The following is a 19,018-nucleotide window of genomic DNA, read 5'->3' on the forward strand; positions in this document are numbered from 1 at the left end:
TACAGTTTGAAAAATAAAAAAAGGTGGAAATTAAATTGTGTAAAGAGAGAAAAAAGATGTATCTACAGCCAAATAAGAAAACATATTGTGTTGGATATGTGTGTGGCAGGGTTTTGCTAGTAGGGAAGGAGGCCGCAGATGTGGCTCCTGGGAGAAGATGCTAGAAGCTCACCCAGCTCCAAGTCAGACCCACCTCTGGTCAAGGCCAAGACAATTAGTGATGGTGGTTACGCCTCTGTGATAATGCCTTTAAGAAGAGGAACCTGAGAGGAGGATGCGTTGTGAGGGAAATAACTATGCAAACACCAAGGTCAGTTCGAGTAAGGAGGAGAAGGAGGAAGGAGAGGTTCGCCAGAGCTGAGACTCCCCTGCAGTCCATGGAGATCCAAGGTGGAGCAGATGCCCACCTGCAGCCCATGGAGGACCCCACACTGGAGCAAGTGGCTGCACCCAAAGAAGACCATGACTCTGAGGGAATCCCACACTGGGGCAATTCGTCCCTGGGAGGACTGAAATGCTCAGAAGGGACCCATGCTGGAACAGTTCATGAAGAGCTGCAGCCCTGTGGGAAGGACCTATGTCAGAGGAAGTTTGTGGAAGACTGTCTCTTGTGAGAGGTTCCTCACACTGGAGTAGAGGAAGACTGTGAGAACCTCCCCCTGAGGGGGAAGGAGCAGCAGAAACAGGTGATGAACTGACTGCAATCCCCATCCCCTGTCCCCCTGTGTCACCGTGAGAGAGGAGGGAAAGAAATGACTAGCAAAGCTGAACCTGGGAAGAGGGAAGAGTGGGGGGAAGGTATTTTTAAGATATATCACTGTCTTACTCTGTTTAATTGGTAAATTAGTGGTGGTGGCAGTGAAATTAAATGGATGTTCTTTTTCTCCCTCAATCCAGTCTGGTATTTGTCCATGACCATAATGGGTGAGTCATCCCTCTCTGTCCCTCCTTCAATCCCAACCCTTTTGATTTATTTACTCCTCCCCATCCCTGAGGGGGAAGGAGTGAGGGAGGGGTTGTGTGGTGTTCAGTTGCCCTCTGGACATAAACCACGACACATATCCTACAAATAACATGTTACTGATGACAAATAAATTAACAATTAAAAAAATATCTTTAAAACAGAAAAATCTCTATTTTAGTAGCTAATAGATAATCCCACTATATAAAGCTGGTGTCTCAGGTGCAACTTCCTTTGTACAAAACCATGTAAAATGCATGACACATAGGTCTTCATAACAGGAAAACGAAAACTTAATATTAGAGGCCTAAAAGACAGACAGTATCAAAAAAAGAACCACCTTCATGGCTGTCTTCGTCTTTGCTTGCACCCCCTGACTGTAAATATAGAATATGTGTCTCCTTAATTATATACTTTCTCCAGTCAGCCTTCATATTTCTGAAGAGTTTCACCACTGGTTAGCCTGTTCCATTTTTCCAATCACAGAATTCTCTTAATCTATTACATTTCCTGTGTCATATGTTTTCCCATCATCACTTTGAGCCAGGGGGTCTGACAGAGATCAAGTTCTGAGCTCAGAGCGGTCAGCAAGCATTGTGAATAGGATTCTGGGCACAACAGACTAGTCCCAGCTCTCCCCTGTGAACACAGATCATAAGCTGGCACTGAAAATTCTTATTCAAGCTAAATTAAAGATTACTTACAGGACAGTGGAAGGGAACTGAAATTCAAAGGAGAATAATTTTTCTCAGAATTCCCTCAGCTTAGATAAAAAGAGAGAGAAACTGAGATGCATGTGGATTGAAAGAGTGAGAAATAGAGGGATTGAGAACCTTGGAAAAATAAAAGAGACAGGAAGAAACATCTGGAGGAAGAGAAAAGACTGATACACTAGATAAAGAATATATTGGGGGAAAATCTATTAAATGGCAGAGGGGCAAAGAAATGGAAGGCAACTTCCTGGGGGCAAGACAATATTTTGGGGTGCAATATAAAGGAGCATCTACTGCATTCATTTTTAGTATAGGACTTTGGGTTGCATATATTTTCTGCAACAAGAATGATGTGTTTTAATGTTGTGTGATATTCTACCTGTCAGAACATTTAGTACTGTATTAGTTGCCAAGGCAACGACATTTTTTTGTAAAGCACATTCTTGGTCTGGCTTTTCCTTTTAGAGTTACACCCCTGTGGAGCACAAATAAATGTGACCAAGTTATGCATGAGGAGTTTGAATTTGATGAACCATAGCAAACATTAAATTGCCTGCATTTTGTGATTCTGTGGTGTAATTTCCAGAAGACTATTGTCACAATTATTAGTTTTTCATGACTACAGTTCAAAAAATTGTAATTAGACATAGAAACTCAAATGTTCTCATAGCTAGGAAAGTCTGTTACCACTTCATTATATCTGAAAGCTAAATGATGGTGCTATTGAATTCTTTTCTATTCACATAACCAGGATAACTGAAATGTTCAGGGGCACAAACACATTCTTATATATGTAATGTAGTGCAATAGCTGACTGGTACACAATATATATGTTAAAACCTGACATATGAATATGACATAGCCCTATGCTATGTGTCAGCTGATTGTTAACTTTCTCACTGACTCCTGAGATATAGAGTTCCTGAATTCTTTTATTTCTCCCTCATTTTTACTTTTCTGAATTGTCATCCTTCTCTGCTTTCATGTTCTTGCTTGTCTCATTTACCAATTATGTTTTTTCTTTTGGGGGTTTCTTTTCACTATACATTTGCATATAGCCTCATACATTTTAACCTTGACCAACCTGGGATACAGTTAATACTGCCATCTGAAGGTGTAATAGTAAAAAATAATGGATGTTAGAGACCGAATAACAAGGAATAGCTTAGCCATAACTGCTGCTTAGTGAAGGCGATTTAATTTAAAATGAATTATAAACTGTGAACCTCATATCAAAATCTGGGGTAAATGCCAAATGCCCTGTTTCCAATAGAGAACATGCCAGGAAATCATATGATCTCCAAGCTCTCAACTGGCAAAGAAAGGTAAACACTGACATAATTCTGTCAAAAAAAAAAAAAAAAGGCAAAGTATCATTTTGGTGACTGGGCCAAATTTTACATAGTTGCTCCCTGCAGACTTCCTCCTAAGAACATCATCTTTTATATTTGTTTAGGAGACTCCATTGTAAAATATGTCCTTTTCTGAAGTATCCAAAGCTCAGTTGTCTCCTCAGAAAAGATCTGAAGCAGGCAAGCATAAAATGAGACTTTTAAAATTTGTTTATGACCAAAATCAGCAGATAATGAACACATCTTATCTATAAAGTCACATTCCAAGATTCCATAGCACATTTTTTAAAAGCAGATCTCAAATGGCACTGCTGTCTGCAAGATCCCAACAAACACAAGGGTTAGTTAGTGAGTGAACTACAGCATCCTTAGCCTAGAAACTTATTAATCACTGGGCAAGTCAGAATTCTTGACACTATACTGAGTAAAATAATGTTTTCTAAGTATTTTAAAATAGATTTCTAAGTATTTTAAATAGATTAGCATGTTACCATTGTCTACATCTCCCAGAAAGTGACTGATAAGCAAATGGCTGCTGAATGCCTGTTAAACTAACCTATGGCACCTTGATGTTATATTAAAATAACATCTCTGTCAAAGAGTAGAAGAAGACGGCCAGTCATAAATTCATCACATGGTGTCCAATGTATAAGAATTAGGTAAATATCAAGTCTATTATTCAGTCACAGAAATACATGGAAACCTTTTAAAAAGAAACTAGGAGGAAACTCTCATAGTACTCAGTATATTGAGTTGTAAAAGTCCACCAGTTAGCTCATTCACTGATAGACAATGCTTCTGGATGTTCAGTTTACTTTGAATTTAGTATGAGTATCATTTTCAATGGAAAAATACAGTTGAGGAGTTAATGTAGCAGTCTGCTTGAATAATGGCTACTCTTAGAGTAAAAGTACCTCTCAGGTTTAAAATCTGAGTTTAATTGTGCTTCAAAATGAGATATCAATGGTCTGATTTGCTTTGTTGAATATTTTAACAAATGTACACTTTTTAACAAAGTTTTAATAAAATGCACATTTGACTGATGACAATCTGTCATCAGTAAGGCTACTGAATTTAAAAATGCAACTACTTGGACAGCAGCAGTGGTGAACAAGGATTTCACAGACAGCTGAAGAAGACAGCTAGAGGATTCCAGAGACAAGTGTGAAGTATATGGTGGGAGAAGGGAAGTTTTGTCTTATTTTTCACACCTGACCAAAACCTCTTCCACTTGAAATTATAAATATTTCTGGTAGACTTTCCAGGGAAATTTGTAGTACTTGCATGGGTACATAAGATCTTCCCATAGAGCAGTTTCCAGTCAAAGCTACAGAGCAATGTGAATTCTTTCCAGAATCAAAAACTGTCTGCCTGTCCTCTGCTGCTTAATCCTACACATTTGAAAGGAGAGACTAAAGATAAGATTTTGATTCTTCATACTAAACTTGTTACTATTAAACACTAATTTGTAGCCACATACAATAGAAGACATTTCCCTGATCTTATCTCTCACTTGAAATATGGAAGTTTGCAATTCTTATTTTGATCTGACCAAAGTAGAGGTAGATATGCTATCATACTGATGAAGTCAGGTAATAATTGGCTGTGTGCAGGATTTTTCTTATGAAAAACGAGGCAGAGAAATTTTTGAGTTCATCTTAATGTGGAACAGCAGAATTATGGAACTTGGAAGCATTCACAGGGTAGGAAATTTTTATCCTGTGTAACTGTCTTACCATACAGAAATCCTTTACACCGGTTTTTCATCTATGAATATCTAAAAGAGCATTTCATAATTTTCACCCCTAAATCACTTGGAATTTTTCTTCTGTTCTGTCCCTGAAGAGAAATCAAGGTATTATTGCTGATAACTCGTTAACATTTAATATGTCTACAATCACTGGATATCACACAAAATTACTATGTGGTTTATAACCACTGAGACCCTAAGTTTATTTAAGATGTCTGTTTATCACAGATGCTGTTGTTACACAATTCAGTAAGTTCTTTGGTAAAGTATTATACAAGTGACAAATTATTAAACTGTGGGAAACAAAGAGTTTGAAACATATTATGTTTTGCAATGTTTCAATGTGTTTCAGGATGTTTCTGTGTAGTGAGTGGGAAAATGCACAACTTTGAGTGATCACTAGCAATTTGAGCAACTAGCCATAAAATAATCTTAAGTTTAGATGTCTTTCAAAGCATAGTTCTCAATCAGTCAATCATCCAGCTAGAGGAATCTATACTCTCCAACCAGGTGGAAAAAATAAAATTAAGATTACTAAAGATTTCAGAATTTTGTGAGTTAGTCTGTATTTCATAATGTTTTATCAACTCCAGTTTAAAAATGTATGTTTAAATTTGTATAATGTTTTTTGCCTTTGGTGTTTAAGGTATTCTATTGAGCATATAAATGTCTGCAAAATCCAAAGAACAGAGACTGTCATCCAGAAACAAGGGTCTTTCTCATGTTTGTTTGTTTGTTTTTAAATTCCATTAAAACCTCAAAAGATAAATTAGTATGGTTGCAAAGTAGCAAACACAAAACTGGTCACTGGTCACCTTCTCATGTTATGACAGGATACAATAACATGCCAGAAAATATATCCTCTTTGAGAAAGGAAAATTTTCTTTTCCATGTTGACATTTCAGGAAGAGCTCAATCTCCTACCAAGTCCTGTAAATTATAATTAAAACAAAGTTTATGTCACACAAAGCACAATTTATTCTAATTGTCTTGGATGTCATGCATGAAATACACTTATTCTCTTTCAAACATTTGTGCTGTTTCTTTAAACACACACACACAAACATAGTCCAAGATCAGTTTATTAGTTCTGACTTTAACAAACACGTTAGATAGTGATTTCTACTCTGCAAGTTGCTGTTGGGTTTTTTTATTGTTATTTTTTGTCCTCTGAATGTTTCCTTAAGAGCACAATATAGCAGTTGATGAGTAATTTGTCTATTTTCATGCCTATAGCACTCATACTTAGTCATTCCATGTTGTAAGTGGATTTTTATCTCTCTATACACCTCAATTTACCATTATTAGTTTACGAGAACGCAAGTTTCTTATTTTCATTTACAATATGGCAATGTTGATAACTATGATGAAAGAACATAAAGATAACAAGATAGAGACCAAAGTTTCCTGTGTGATCTAATTTAGTCCTTTTGTGCACGTTCTGGTAGAGTATTTAACTATAATCTTCTTGTTTTGTGTATAGTCATTACTAGCTGAATGGGCAGGCCCAGAGAGTAATGATCAGCAACACAAAGTCTAGTTGCAGGCCAGTAACTGACAGTGCATTCTAGGGGTCAATATTGGGTCCAATCCTATTCAACATCCATCTTCACTAATGATCGGGATGATGGGGCACAGTGTAGTCTCAGCAAGTTTGCAAGCAACACCAAACTGGGAGGAGTGGCTGATATGCCAGAGCCTTGTGCTGCCATCTAGAGGGGCCTCGACAGGCTGGAGAAATCGGCCAACAGGAACCGTATGAAGTTAAACAAGAGGAAATGAAGACTCCTGCACTTGGGGAAGAACAACACAATGCACTGATAGATGATGGAGTACACCCAGCTGGAAAGCAGCTTTGCAGAAAGGCACCTGGGTGTCCTGATAGAAACAAGGTTGAACATGAGCTAAAGAAGGCTAACTGTATCCTCGGCTGCATTAAGAGAAGTGTTGCCAGGAGGTCATATACTCAGCACTGATGAGGCCACACGTGACTTCTGCATTTCCATCAGTGTTTTTCCTCCTTCTACTCTAATTTGTCTCAGTGTAAACACAGGAAAATAAGACTGTTTCCCTGCACTCAGTTCTTGTAATCTTCTATAGCAATGTCTGCTAGTTCAGAGAGGCAATTAAAGTGGAATCTGTGCTTAGTCCTTGCAGTCATAGTATGTGCTCAGTGTCTAAGAGAAAAGTAGTGCACTTCTAGTTAGTTAAACATATACTCAGAGCTGGTGCATGCTTTTTGACAATGAGGTCTTTCAGAAAAGTTAGCTACCTATGTCTGAAAAAGAAAGAAATGTCATAACAGAAAGTATCATTCACTGTGGTCGCATCTCCACCTTGATTTCACAGAATCACAGAAGCATCTAGATTGAAAAAGACTTGAAGATCATCTAGTCCAACCATTAACCCAACAACGACAGTTCCCATCTACACCAGATCCCTCAGCACTGTGTCAACGTGACTCTTAGACACCTCCAGGGATGGGGACTCCGCCACTGCCCTCGGTCACCAATTCCAATGCCTAACAACCCTTTCTGTAAAGAAATGCTTCCTAATATCCAGTCTAAACCTTCCCTGGTGCAATTTGAGGCCATTACCTCTTGTTCTACCGCTTGTTACTTTATTAAAGAGACTCATCCCCAGCTCTCTGCAACCTCCTCTCAGGTAGCTGTAGAGGGCGATGAGGTCTCCCCTCAGCCTCCTCTTCTCCAGACTAAACACCCCCAGTTCCCTCAGCCGCTCCTCCTCGTACGACCTGTGCTCCAGAGCCTGCACCAGCTCCGTTGCCCTTCTCTGGACACACTCGAGTCATTCAATGTCCTTTTTGTAGTGAGGGGCCCAAAACTGAACACAGAAATCGAGGGGCGGCCTCACCAGGGCCGAGTACAGGGGTCAGATCCCTTCCCTGTCCCTGCTGGCCACGCTATTGCTGACACAAGCCAGGATGCCATTGGCCTTCTTGGCCACCTGGGCACACTGCTGGCTCCTGTTCAGCCGGCTGTCAATCAGCAGCCCCAGGTCCCTCTCTGACTGGCAGCTCTCCAGCCACTCCTCCCCAAGCCTGTAGCGCTGCTGGGGGTTGTTGTGGCCCAAGGGCAGCCCCCGGCATTTGGCCTCATTGACACTCCTGCAGTTGGCCTCAGCCCATGGCTCCAGCCTGTCCAGGTCTCTCTGCAGAGCCTCCCTACCCTCGAGCAGATCAACACTCCCACCCAACTGGGTGTCCTCTGCAAACTGACTGAGGGTGCACTCGATCCCCTCCTCTAGATCATCAATAAAGATGTTAAACAGGAGTGGCCCCAATACTGAGCCCTGGGGGAAACCACTCGTGACTGGCTGCCAAACAGATTTAACTCCACTCACCACAACTCTTCGGGCCCGGCCATCCAGCCAGATTTTTACCCAGCCAAGTGTGTGCCCATCCAAGTCATAAGCAGCCAGTTTTGTCAGTAGAATGCTGTGGGAAACAATGTCAAAGCGTTACTAAAGTCAAGGTAAACAACATCCACAGACTTTCCCTTATCCTATAAGCAGGTTGCCCTCTCGTAGAAGGAGATGAGGTTTGTCCAGCAGGACCTGCCTTTCATAAACCCATGCTGACTGGGCCTGAGCATCTGGTTGTCCCGCCTGTGTTGTGTGATGGTACTCAGGGTGAGCTGCTCCATCAGCTTCCCAGGCACTGAAGTCAAGCTGACAGGCCTGTAATTTCCCAAATCATCCTTCCAACATTTCTTATATATGGGCGTCACTTTAACTGATTTCCAATCTGTCTTGGCCTTCCCAGTCAGCCAGGATTCTGGTAAATGATGGAAAGCAGCTTGGTGAGAACCCCAGCCAGCTCCTTCAGCACTCTCAGGTGTATCCCATTTGGTCCCATAGACTTGTGTATGTCTATGTGATGCAGCAGGTCACTGTCTCCTGGATTGTGGAGGGGGTCATTCTCCCAGTCTCTGTCTTCTGGCTGAGGAGGCTGGATTCCCTCAGTACAACTAGTCTTGTTATTAAAGTCTGAGGCAAAGAAGGCATTAAGCACCTCAGCCTTCTCCTCATCACTTGTTACCATGTTTCCTCCTGCATCTAGCAGGGGATGGAGTAGTCTCTCCCTGGTCTTTCTTTTGCTGCTGATGTACTTATAGAAACATTTCTTGTTGTCCTTGGTTGCTGAAGCCAGATTAATTTCCAGCTGGGCTTTAGACCTCCCGATTTCTGCCCTGCATAGCCTCACAACATCTTTGTAATCACTGTGAGTGGCTAGCCCCTTCTTCCTAAGGCCGTAAACTCTCCTTTTCTCCCTGAGTTGCAGCCAAAGCTCCCTGTTCAGCCAGGGTGGTCTTCACTGTCGCCCACTTCTCTTAGAGCACCTGGGGACTGCCTGCTCCTGAGCCATTAACACTTCCTTCTTAAAGAGTGCCCAGCCTTCCTGGACCCCTATACCCTTCAGGATCATCTCCCAAGGGATTCTGTCAAGCAGTTGCCTAAACAAGTCAAAGTCAGCCCTTTGGAAGTCCAGGATGGGAGTTCTGTTGTCCCCTCTCATGGCCTCTCTAAGAATACTCTATTATTTCATGATTGCTGTGCCCTGGTCAGCCTCCAACCACCACATCATCCACCAGTCCTTCACTGTTCACAAAGAGGGGGTTCAGCAGGGCACCTTTTCTGGTCGGTTCACTCACCAGCTGTGTCAGGAAGTTATCTCCTACACATTCCAGGAATCTCTGGGACTGGTTCCGCTCTGCTGTGTTGTATTTCCAGCAGATGTCTGGGTTGTTAAATACTCCCACAAGAACAAAAGCAAACGATTGTGAGATTTCTCCTAACTGCCTATAGAATATTTAATGCACCTCTCTGTCCTGGGTGGGTGGCCCATAATAAACTCCCACTACAACATCTGTCCTGCTGGTCTTCCCCCTGATTCTAACACAAAGACACTACCCTGTCTTCACTACACTTGTGTTTGAAGCAATTTTAATAGTCCCTAACGTACAGTGCCACCTCACTTCCTCTCCTTCCTTGTCTATCCCTTCTAAAGAGCTCCTAGCCATCAATTGGTGTACTCTGGTCATGGGAGACATCCCACCGTGTCTCTGTGATAGCCACTACATCATAATTTCCCTGCTGCTTCATGGCTTCAAGCTCCTCCTGTTTGTTACCCATGCTGTGTGCACTGGTATACATGCACTTCAGATGGGCTGATGTCCCCAGCACCTTTTTGCATGTAGAGATCCTAATTCTAGCCTGACCTTTCACAGGTGTTACCATGGTTACTGATCTATTAATGTCCTTTTCATCTTTGCTGTGTTGCATTTCTCCATCCATTGCCTCCACTGAGGTGGCAGGATGAGGGTCGTCGCTGGCACACCATCCCACAAACTCTGGTAATCTTCCCTGAGAGTTCCAGTTTTGTCCCCTTCTGCCTTCAAATCTAGTTTACAGCTCTCTCAATAAGACCAGCTAACTCCTGCCCCAAGATCCTTTTCCCCCTCTGGGACAGGTGTGTCCCATCTGTTGTGAAAAGGTCTGGCATCCTGTATACTAACCTGTGATTGAAAAAACCAAAGTCCTGCTGGTAACACCAGTCTCAGAGCCATAAGTGTTAGAGAACAATTTTTTCTGAGTATGTTAAAATCATTACATAGAGGTGAAAAGGTCATGGCAATAGACTTCTTGCCTTTGCTAGCTTATCTGCAGACAGCACTTAAACAAAACATATTCTCTGTACTGACATGATAAGTTTTACAGACATTCATCCACCCATATAGTATTATATCAGGTTGTCAGGTTTCTTATTTCTGTAAGTGATGGGTAAGATTAAAACATGAGAAGTTCAGCTACATTTAATTATGTGATGAAAAAATACAGATGCTCATCCAGTTTATTCAATGTCTTTCTCCTCTTGAGTTGGAAGCATTCTGGACTTTTTGCAAAATATTTTTTTCTTTTGTAGACTCAGGAATGGTAATCAGCTCAAGAAATAGGTAAACAGAACTATGGTTTTTTTTGTTCTCTCTCCAAATAACCATTGGTTAACATTATTGTATAGACTCCTGAATATATTTTTCATAGAAGCTTTTTTAAAGTATACAGAACATAAGTCTGACTGAGGTTTTACAAGAGATATGTGTGAAATAGAAACATTGCTTTATCCCAAGAGATAAATACAGAAATAATTTTTGTTATCATCTGATGGCACTCAGGAAAGGTGTATGAATGAAGTTATATTTCCATGCATAAAAATGTTAAAGCTCATGGTAAACTATATTTTTTAATTTCATTATAATTCAGAAGTATAATTAATGACAATTTAAAATGCTTATGCAACATGATCGCATTCATACTTTTCATGATATTAAAATCATTATCTCAAACATTTATTAAAGGATGCTGGACTCAAAATAATTTTTGGTATGATCATTTCTTAAGGCTATGTAAATGACACTGCCTAAAGATCATCTCAGAGTGATTCTATTCATAAAATTACTCAGATAATTTCATGATTACTGCTAACTCAATCAGAAAAAAAATGTGACTTTATTCACAAAGCAAGTGTCATTTTATTTTTCTTAATTTTGAAAACTGAGTTTTGGATTCTTGGTGGTTGGCTTAGTCCCCTAAAATCAAAACGAATCTCTTTTTTCTTTGTTTGCTTTACCCTCAGTTTGCAAATATTTTCAGAACTGCACTTTTCAGCAAATAATGAATTAACTGGGAAAATATATTTTGTCTATGAACAGCATACATTCTTGTATATACATAGCATATTGTATATGAGTAGCATATATCCTAGTATATACATTAAATACATTCATATATAGACAGAAGGTTGTGACTTCTAGTGAAGGAAATAGTCAGGAAAGGAATCTCAAACCCAATGTAAATGTCTTATTCGGATGTACATTTTTTGCTTCTTAGCATAGCAAAGATAACGGACATATTCTGCCCATGCTTTTTAGAGTAAGCTCAATAAGGGGCTTACCTGCAGGATAATTTAGACCTTGGGCATATTACATGTTGTTCTAGCATGCCTAATATGTCTATATAATTGCAAATCAAGTCTTCTTAAAGGTACTTTCATCCCATCCTGGTATAGCAACTACAGTCAAGCTTAGTTGAATTACTACATGCATTTTCACTTAGTCTACTTAATACCCTGAAGAAAATGAGAATGATTACTGGTTCATACCTGTGTTTGATGTAGGTCAGTAACAGATGCGCAGAGTAACAAGAAAAGCATAGAGTTGTATGCTTCCAGCTTTCTGCAGTCTTCACCTAGAACTTCCAAATCCACAATCACCTCTTCGTCTCTCTAATAATCACTTGAAGAAATTTTTCAATGAATTTGTCAAATCATGTTCTTAATCCATTTAAGTTCAGTCTTGTAAAAGATAATATGGCACAGTGATGGATTAATTCTGTAAAACAGAGTGAAAAACAATTAACCATCAGTTTGTGACAAAATCTGTGTGCAAACTCTGCAATGTGAAGATCCAACAGGAGGTATAACTGCTTCTTGCAACAGCTTGCTATCACCTTTTCATATTCAAACTTATTTTTAAAAATATTCAGGTACATTATGCCAACATTAGACTTTCATGGAATAAATTCTGATATTAAAGAAAAACACACAAGAGTGATGTGTATACACTGTTCAATACTAGGATTTGCTTCAAATAAGAAGTGTCGTTTCTCTCCAGATGTCACTTTAAAATAAAGCTGTCCAAGTGCTTTGCATTGTTATAAACCCATGGTGATCTACAGTTAAATATGTACAACAATCTTTCTCCTAATGGGAGAAAAAATTTTACCAAATAATTCAATCAAATGTAGCATATAATACTCATTCTTTATAATTTTCTCAGTCAGTTTTCCTTGAAAAAGGTGATCCCCAAAGAAGCAAGCATAGAATGACTGAGAGAACTTCAAAATGAGTGCAGATCATTCACATGATGAAGATAACTTAGAAAATATATCAATACAGTTTAAATTAAAATTACTCGAAATACAAACACTGTTAATAATGTTAGATGTGTTTGTTTGCCTTCAGTAAAGCCTTTGACACCATTTCTCACAGCATTTTCCTGGAGAAACTGGTTTCTCGTAGCTTGGATGGGTGTATTCTTCACTGGGCTAAAAACTGGCTGGATGCCCGAGCCCGAAGAGTTGTGGTGAACGGAGTTAAATCCAGTTGGCGGCCGGTTTAACATCTTTATTGATGATCTAGAGGAGGGGATCGAGTGCACCCTCAGTCAGTTTGCAGAGGACACCCAGTTGGGTGGGAGTGTTGATCTGCTCGAGGGTAGGGAGGCTCTGCAGAGAGACCTGGACAGGCTGGAGCCATGGGCTGAGGCCAACTGGAGGAGTTTCACTAAGGCCAAATGCTGGGGGCTGCCCTTGGGCCACAACAACCCCCAGCAGCGCTACAGGCTTGGGGAGGAGTGGCTGGAGAGCTGCCAGTCAGAGAGGGACCTGGGGCTGCTGATTGACAGCCGGCTGAACAGGAGCCAGCAGTGTGCCCAGGTGGCCAAGAAGGCCAATGGCATCCTGGCTTGTGTCAGCAATAGCGTGGCCAGCAGGGACAGGGAAGGGATCTTACCCCTGTACTCAGCCCTGGTGAGGCCGCCCCTCGATTCCTGTGTTCAGTTTTGGGCCCCTCACAAGAAAGACATTGAGGTGCTGGAATGTGACAGGCAATGAAGTCAGTGAAGGGTCTAGAGAATAAGTGCTCTGAGGAGTGGCTGAGGGAACTAGGGTTGTTTAGCCTGAAGAAAAGGAGACTTAGGGGACACCTTCTCTATAATTACCTGAATGGAGATTGTGGTGAGGTGGGTGTCAGTCTTTTTAACCAATTCACAAGCGATAGGACAAGAGGAAATAGCCTTAAGTTGCATGAGGGGAGGTTTAGATTGGATATTAGAAAACATTTCTTCACCAAAACAGTTATCAACCATTGGAACAGGCTGACGAGGGAAGTGGTTGAGTCAACATCCCTGGAGTTATTTAAAAGACCTGTAGACATGGCACTTAGGGACATGGTTTAGTGGTGGACTTGGTAATGTTAGGATAATGATTGGACTTGATATTAAAGGTGTTTTCAACCTAAATGGTTCTATGCTCTTTCATTATATTTTCTCTTCCCTGACCAGCTGAGGAGGGGAGTGATAGAGTCGCTTTGGTGAGTATCTGGCATCCAGCCAGGGTCAACCCACTACAATTACTAACAGAACCATTTTAGCTTCTGCTATGTGGCTGTATGGGTCTGAAAAATCTGTTTCATTTCCACTGAAATTGGCAGATATTGTTATAAATCTTAACTATATTCTTTAGCTACCTTTAAATCATAAATGCAACAGTAGCAGCAAAGTATGTTAGTGCCGATTAGCTGAAAATGCTTGACATTGACACAATTTTTGCTTGTCCTAATTGTATAAAACATATATTTTCTGCAACCTAATGGTATATAACATACTTACTAACAGAATTAAATATAATTTGCTAGCTCTTTTCCACTTATTTTTTGAAGGACATTATGTGTAACAATTTTGTACCCTTTGGATTCTGATCTTGTAAAGATTACCACAAGTTTAATTTTGTACTGCAACTATTTTCACATAAATAACCCTGGTCACCCCTGCCCTCTCCCCAGACAGCACCATTTAACTTGGGGATACTGGTGGTCAAGGATTAGACAAGAGCCAGCAATGTGTGCATGCACCCCAGAAAGCCAACTGTATCCTAGGCTGCATCAAAAGAATCATGGATTGCAGGTTGAGGGAGGTGATTCTCCCCCTCTACTCTGCTCTGGTGAGACCCCACCTGGAGTACTGCATCCAGCTCTGGGGTCCCCAGCACAAGAAAAACATGGACTTCCTAAAGCAGAATGAGAGGAGGGCCACAAAAATGATCCAAGGGATGGAACACCTCTCCTGTGAAGAAAGTCTGAGAGACTCAGGGTTGTTCAACCTGAAAAAGAGAAATCTCTGTAAGGACCTTATTGCAGCCTTTCAGTTCTTAAAGGAGGCTTATAAAAAAGATGGAGACAGATATTTTACCAAGGTCTGTAGTGACAGAACATTTTTAAGCTGAAAGAAGGTATATTTTTATGGGATACAAGGAATACCTTTTTTATTGAGGGTCATGAGTGACTGGAACGGGTTGTGCAGAAAAGCCATGCATGCCCCATACCTGGAAGTGTTCAAAGACAGGTTAGATGGAGCTTTGAGCAACCTGATCTAGTGGAAGGTGTCTCTCTGCCCATAGCAGGCGGGTTAGAACTAGATGATCTTTATGTTTCCTTCCAAACCAAATCATTCTGTAAGTCTATAAATAGTGGAAAGTCAATGATCAAGACACTTTTTCTTGAGAAGCTTGTCATGTAAAATGTGTGTGAAATCTCTTTCTCACATGCTCTCTCTTGATATCTCTAGCCCCAACTAGGAGTTGGCCAAATGATTAAATTAAATCAGCATTTTCTCAAGGAAGGAAAAAAGAAAAAAAAAATAGGAATAAGGATAGGCAAGTGCTTGGGTGTTTGGGTTTTCTGTGTTTTAGTAAATTGATCAACCTCCTCTCTGTGTTTTTTGCACAAAGAAGAAGCTTTCCTCTGATGCTCAGTACAAGAATAATAATATTAAATAATATGTTATAAAAAAAGAAGTTAGAAGTAAAATGTGTAAAATGAAATGAGATGGTCCAGTTGCCCAGTTTTCATGAAACTTGTATGCAGAGTCCATTTCCAAGGAAAATAAACTTCTTTTCGGTTTATGGACTTGAGTGAAGATAATGAAGGCAGCATTCCACCAAAAGCATACATGGGCAAACAACAGTAAAAGCTCAGTCATTTGCCTTTAATGATTTTTTTTTTTTCCAAAGTGAGAAGGTAAATCATGTCTTAGTTTTCAAAAATAAACCCAAAATCTTTGGCTTCTCTGATCATAACAGTGGCATAAAGTCCTATTAAATATAGTAAGAGAATCAGAATTTAACATACGATGAATAGCAAAACTCTTTTTAGCTTAACTTAGAAGAACTAGTCTTATTATGAGTCATCCCAAGTTTCTAGCAGTAGTTTTAAATAAAATCTATCAGAGATAGATTTTATCTCTAGAAAGATACCAATGTAAATTCAGTATAATACTATATATTCCACTCAAATCTATAGTACAGAAGTAAACAGTCAAAATTAGAACTCTCTTGATTATAGATAAAAGACATTGCTTTTGCCACAAAGTAATAACAGTTTCCACCTACCTGAGTTTATGCTATAGGTTTGTTAGAACTTACTTGAGGTAGTGAGTGCTCAGCTTAATTTTTTTCCCTTCTGGAAAAGATTAAAACGCACAGCAACTATATCTGACATTAAAAAAAAAAAAAAAAAAAAAAAAAAAAAAGTTAGTGAAAATAACACTATTTCTATTGTAAAATAGTTATTCCATAAAGAAAATAAATTAAAATATATTATGAAAAAATGAAAAGGTCAGGACTCATTAATCTGTAGGATTCTCACTTAGGGGCCAGAGATATAAACTTTAGTCCCACTTCTACAGATATTTTCATGTATTTTTCCACAACATTTTTACTATACAAAAGTACATGGATCTTGCAAAACAGGCACAAGAACATGTACAGAATATAGAATCACAGAATTGCTGAGATCTGCAGATCATCTAGTCTATCCGTCTTACCTACCCTCCTGGCTCAAAACCTACAGAAGGATGCCCTGGACAGTATTCAGTTGGGTCTTGAGTATTTCTAAGGATGGAAACATCACAACCTTTCTGAGCAGTTTGTACCACTGTTCAATCACCCTCGCGTTATAATTTCTTGTGTTTCAATTTCTGCTGCTAGCCTCTTGTCCTGCTACTGGACACCACTGAGAAAAGCCTGTCTCTGTCATCTTCATGCCCTACCATTAGATATTTCTGAACATTTATAAGATTCCAATTCCCCCCGAGACTTCTCTAGACTGAACAGTCCCGGTTGTCTTAACCTTTCATCATATGAGAGATTCTCCGCTCTCTTGAACATCTCAGTGGCCCTTTACTGAACTCTTTGCAGTATGTGCATGTCTCTCTTGTACTGGAGAGCCCAGACCTGGACATAGTGCTCCAGATGTGGCTGCACAAGTGCCTGGTAGAAGGGATTGATCATGTCCCTCAAGCTGCTCACCATGCATTTCGTAATGTAGCTCATGAGGCTGTTGGCCTTCTTTGACGCAAAGGCTCATTGAGGTTCATGTTCAACAGGGTGTCCACCAGTACACCTAGGTCATTCTCTGTAGAGTCATTTACCAGCCACTCAGCCCCCAGCCTGTCTTGATGCATGAAGTTATTTCTTTCCAGGTGCATTTCCTGGAAATAGGGCTTTGCATTTCCCTTTGCGGAACTTCATGATATTTCTGGCAGCTCACTTGTCCAGATGTTGAGGTTTCTCTGAATGGAAGCACATTCACCTCTTGTATTAACCGTTTCTTTCATTTTCATGTGTTCTGCAGATCATAGCTTAAAGTTTTAGCAAGTAATTTTTATCATCATTCTCACTCTCTTTTTCTAATAAATTAAACCATACCATTATAGAGTGAACATGTCTTGAGATGCCAGGTGTAGGTATGAACTTCCTTTTGGATGAAGAAAAGTAATGTCTGAGTGTTGCACTTGTTAGTTTAAAACTTGAAACTGTTACAGAGCAGGTGCACAGCATATTTTTTGCCTTTAAAAAAAAAAAAAAAAGAAAAAAAGAAAAAAAGAAAGAAAGAAAAGGTCAGTTTGCATCAAAATTAGTCTGTAGTAGAGTCAAACTATTCCAGAATATGAATTGTCTACCCCACATACACCTGTCAGCAGCGCTTAAACTCAGTCCATGTAAATGACTTAAGCTGTACATATTACTCTAGGTAGGATCATCAACAGCTCACAAACCCAAATTATTACCATTTCCTATAACTACCTATACAAAGTACTCTCAGAGGATTCAAAGTCAAAAATAAAAGCTATCTAGTTTTTCCTGCTTGAAATGATCCCTTGGGAGATGATCCTGAAGGGTATAGGGGTCCAGGAAGGCTGGGCACTCTTCAAGAAGGAAGTGTTAATGGCTCAGGAGCAGGCGGTCCCCAGGTGCTGTAAGAGAAGCCGGTGCCAGAGAAGACCACCCTAGCTGAACAGGGAGCTTTGGCTGCAACTCAGGGAGAAAAGGAGAGTTTACAGCCTTTGGAGGAAGGGGCTAGCCACTCACAGTGGTTACAAAGATGCTGTGAGGCTGTGCAAGGCAGAAATCAGGAGGTCTAAAGCCCAGCTAGAAATTAATCTGGCTTCAGCAACCAAGGACAACAAGAAATGTTTCTATAAGTACATCAGCAGCAAAAGAAAGACCAGGGAGAGACTACTCCATCCCCTGCTAGATGCAGGAGGAAACATGGTAACAAGTGATGAGGAGAAGGCTGAGGTGCTTAATGCCTTCTTTGCCTCAGACTTTAATAACAAGACTAGTTGTACTGAGGGAATCCAGCCTCCTCAGCCAGAAGACAGAGACTGGGAGAACACACACACACACCACCCCCACCCCCCCAATGCAGGAGGAGATAGTGACCTGCTGCATCACAAAGACATAAACTTATGTGTTTGTGACATTTTAGTGTACATATTTCAGATAAGAAATATACTGTGTATATATGTATATACACGTACATTTACATACACATATACACATACATATGCACATGTACATATACATTTACTTATACCTACAGTTACTGAAATGATGTAAAGTTTATTGTCATCCTAAAATACATTTAGAACACCAGGCATATCAATAGTACTCAAATAATATAGTACTTTTTGGTGCAAGCGTTTAATTATAGTTTTCTACAAATGGGCAGAGAAACATTTGCCTTTTAAGGAAAACACATTTTTAAATCTCCGTATAGTTACACAGAGGAAATATAAAATACCCCAAAGTGAAAAATAATAATATTCTTACAGTAAAGGAAATAGAGATTGCATTGTACAATACAATCATCTCAGCAGTGAGTCATTATCAAGGGAAGCAGAGTGAGCATAAGGATACAATCATTACTGTGGAAAAGTTAATGTGTCTTGATAATCTGTATTTTATGATTTAAACAGTGGCCTGGTAACATGTTTCAGTGGGTGGAAAAAAATCTGTTCCAAGTAATAACCGGGGAAAGTTCTCATGCTTGCGCTGTTTAACTCCTCAAGTTACCAAGAATTTGGATAGTCCGGTGCTGTTTTGA

This window comes from Athene noctua, chromosome 4, assembly GCF_965140245.1.
Source record: "Athene noctua chromosome 4, bAthNoc1.hap1.1, whole genome shotgun sequence".
Classification (NCBI taxonomy): Eukaryota; Metazoa; Chordata; class Aves; order Strigiformes; family Strigidae; genus Athene; species Athene noctua.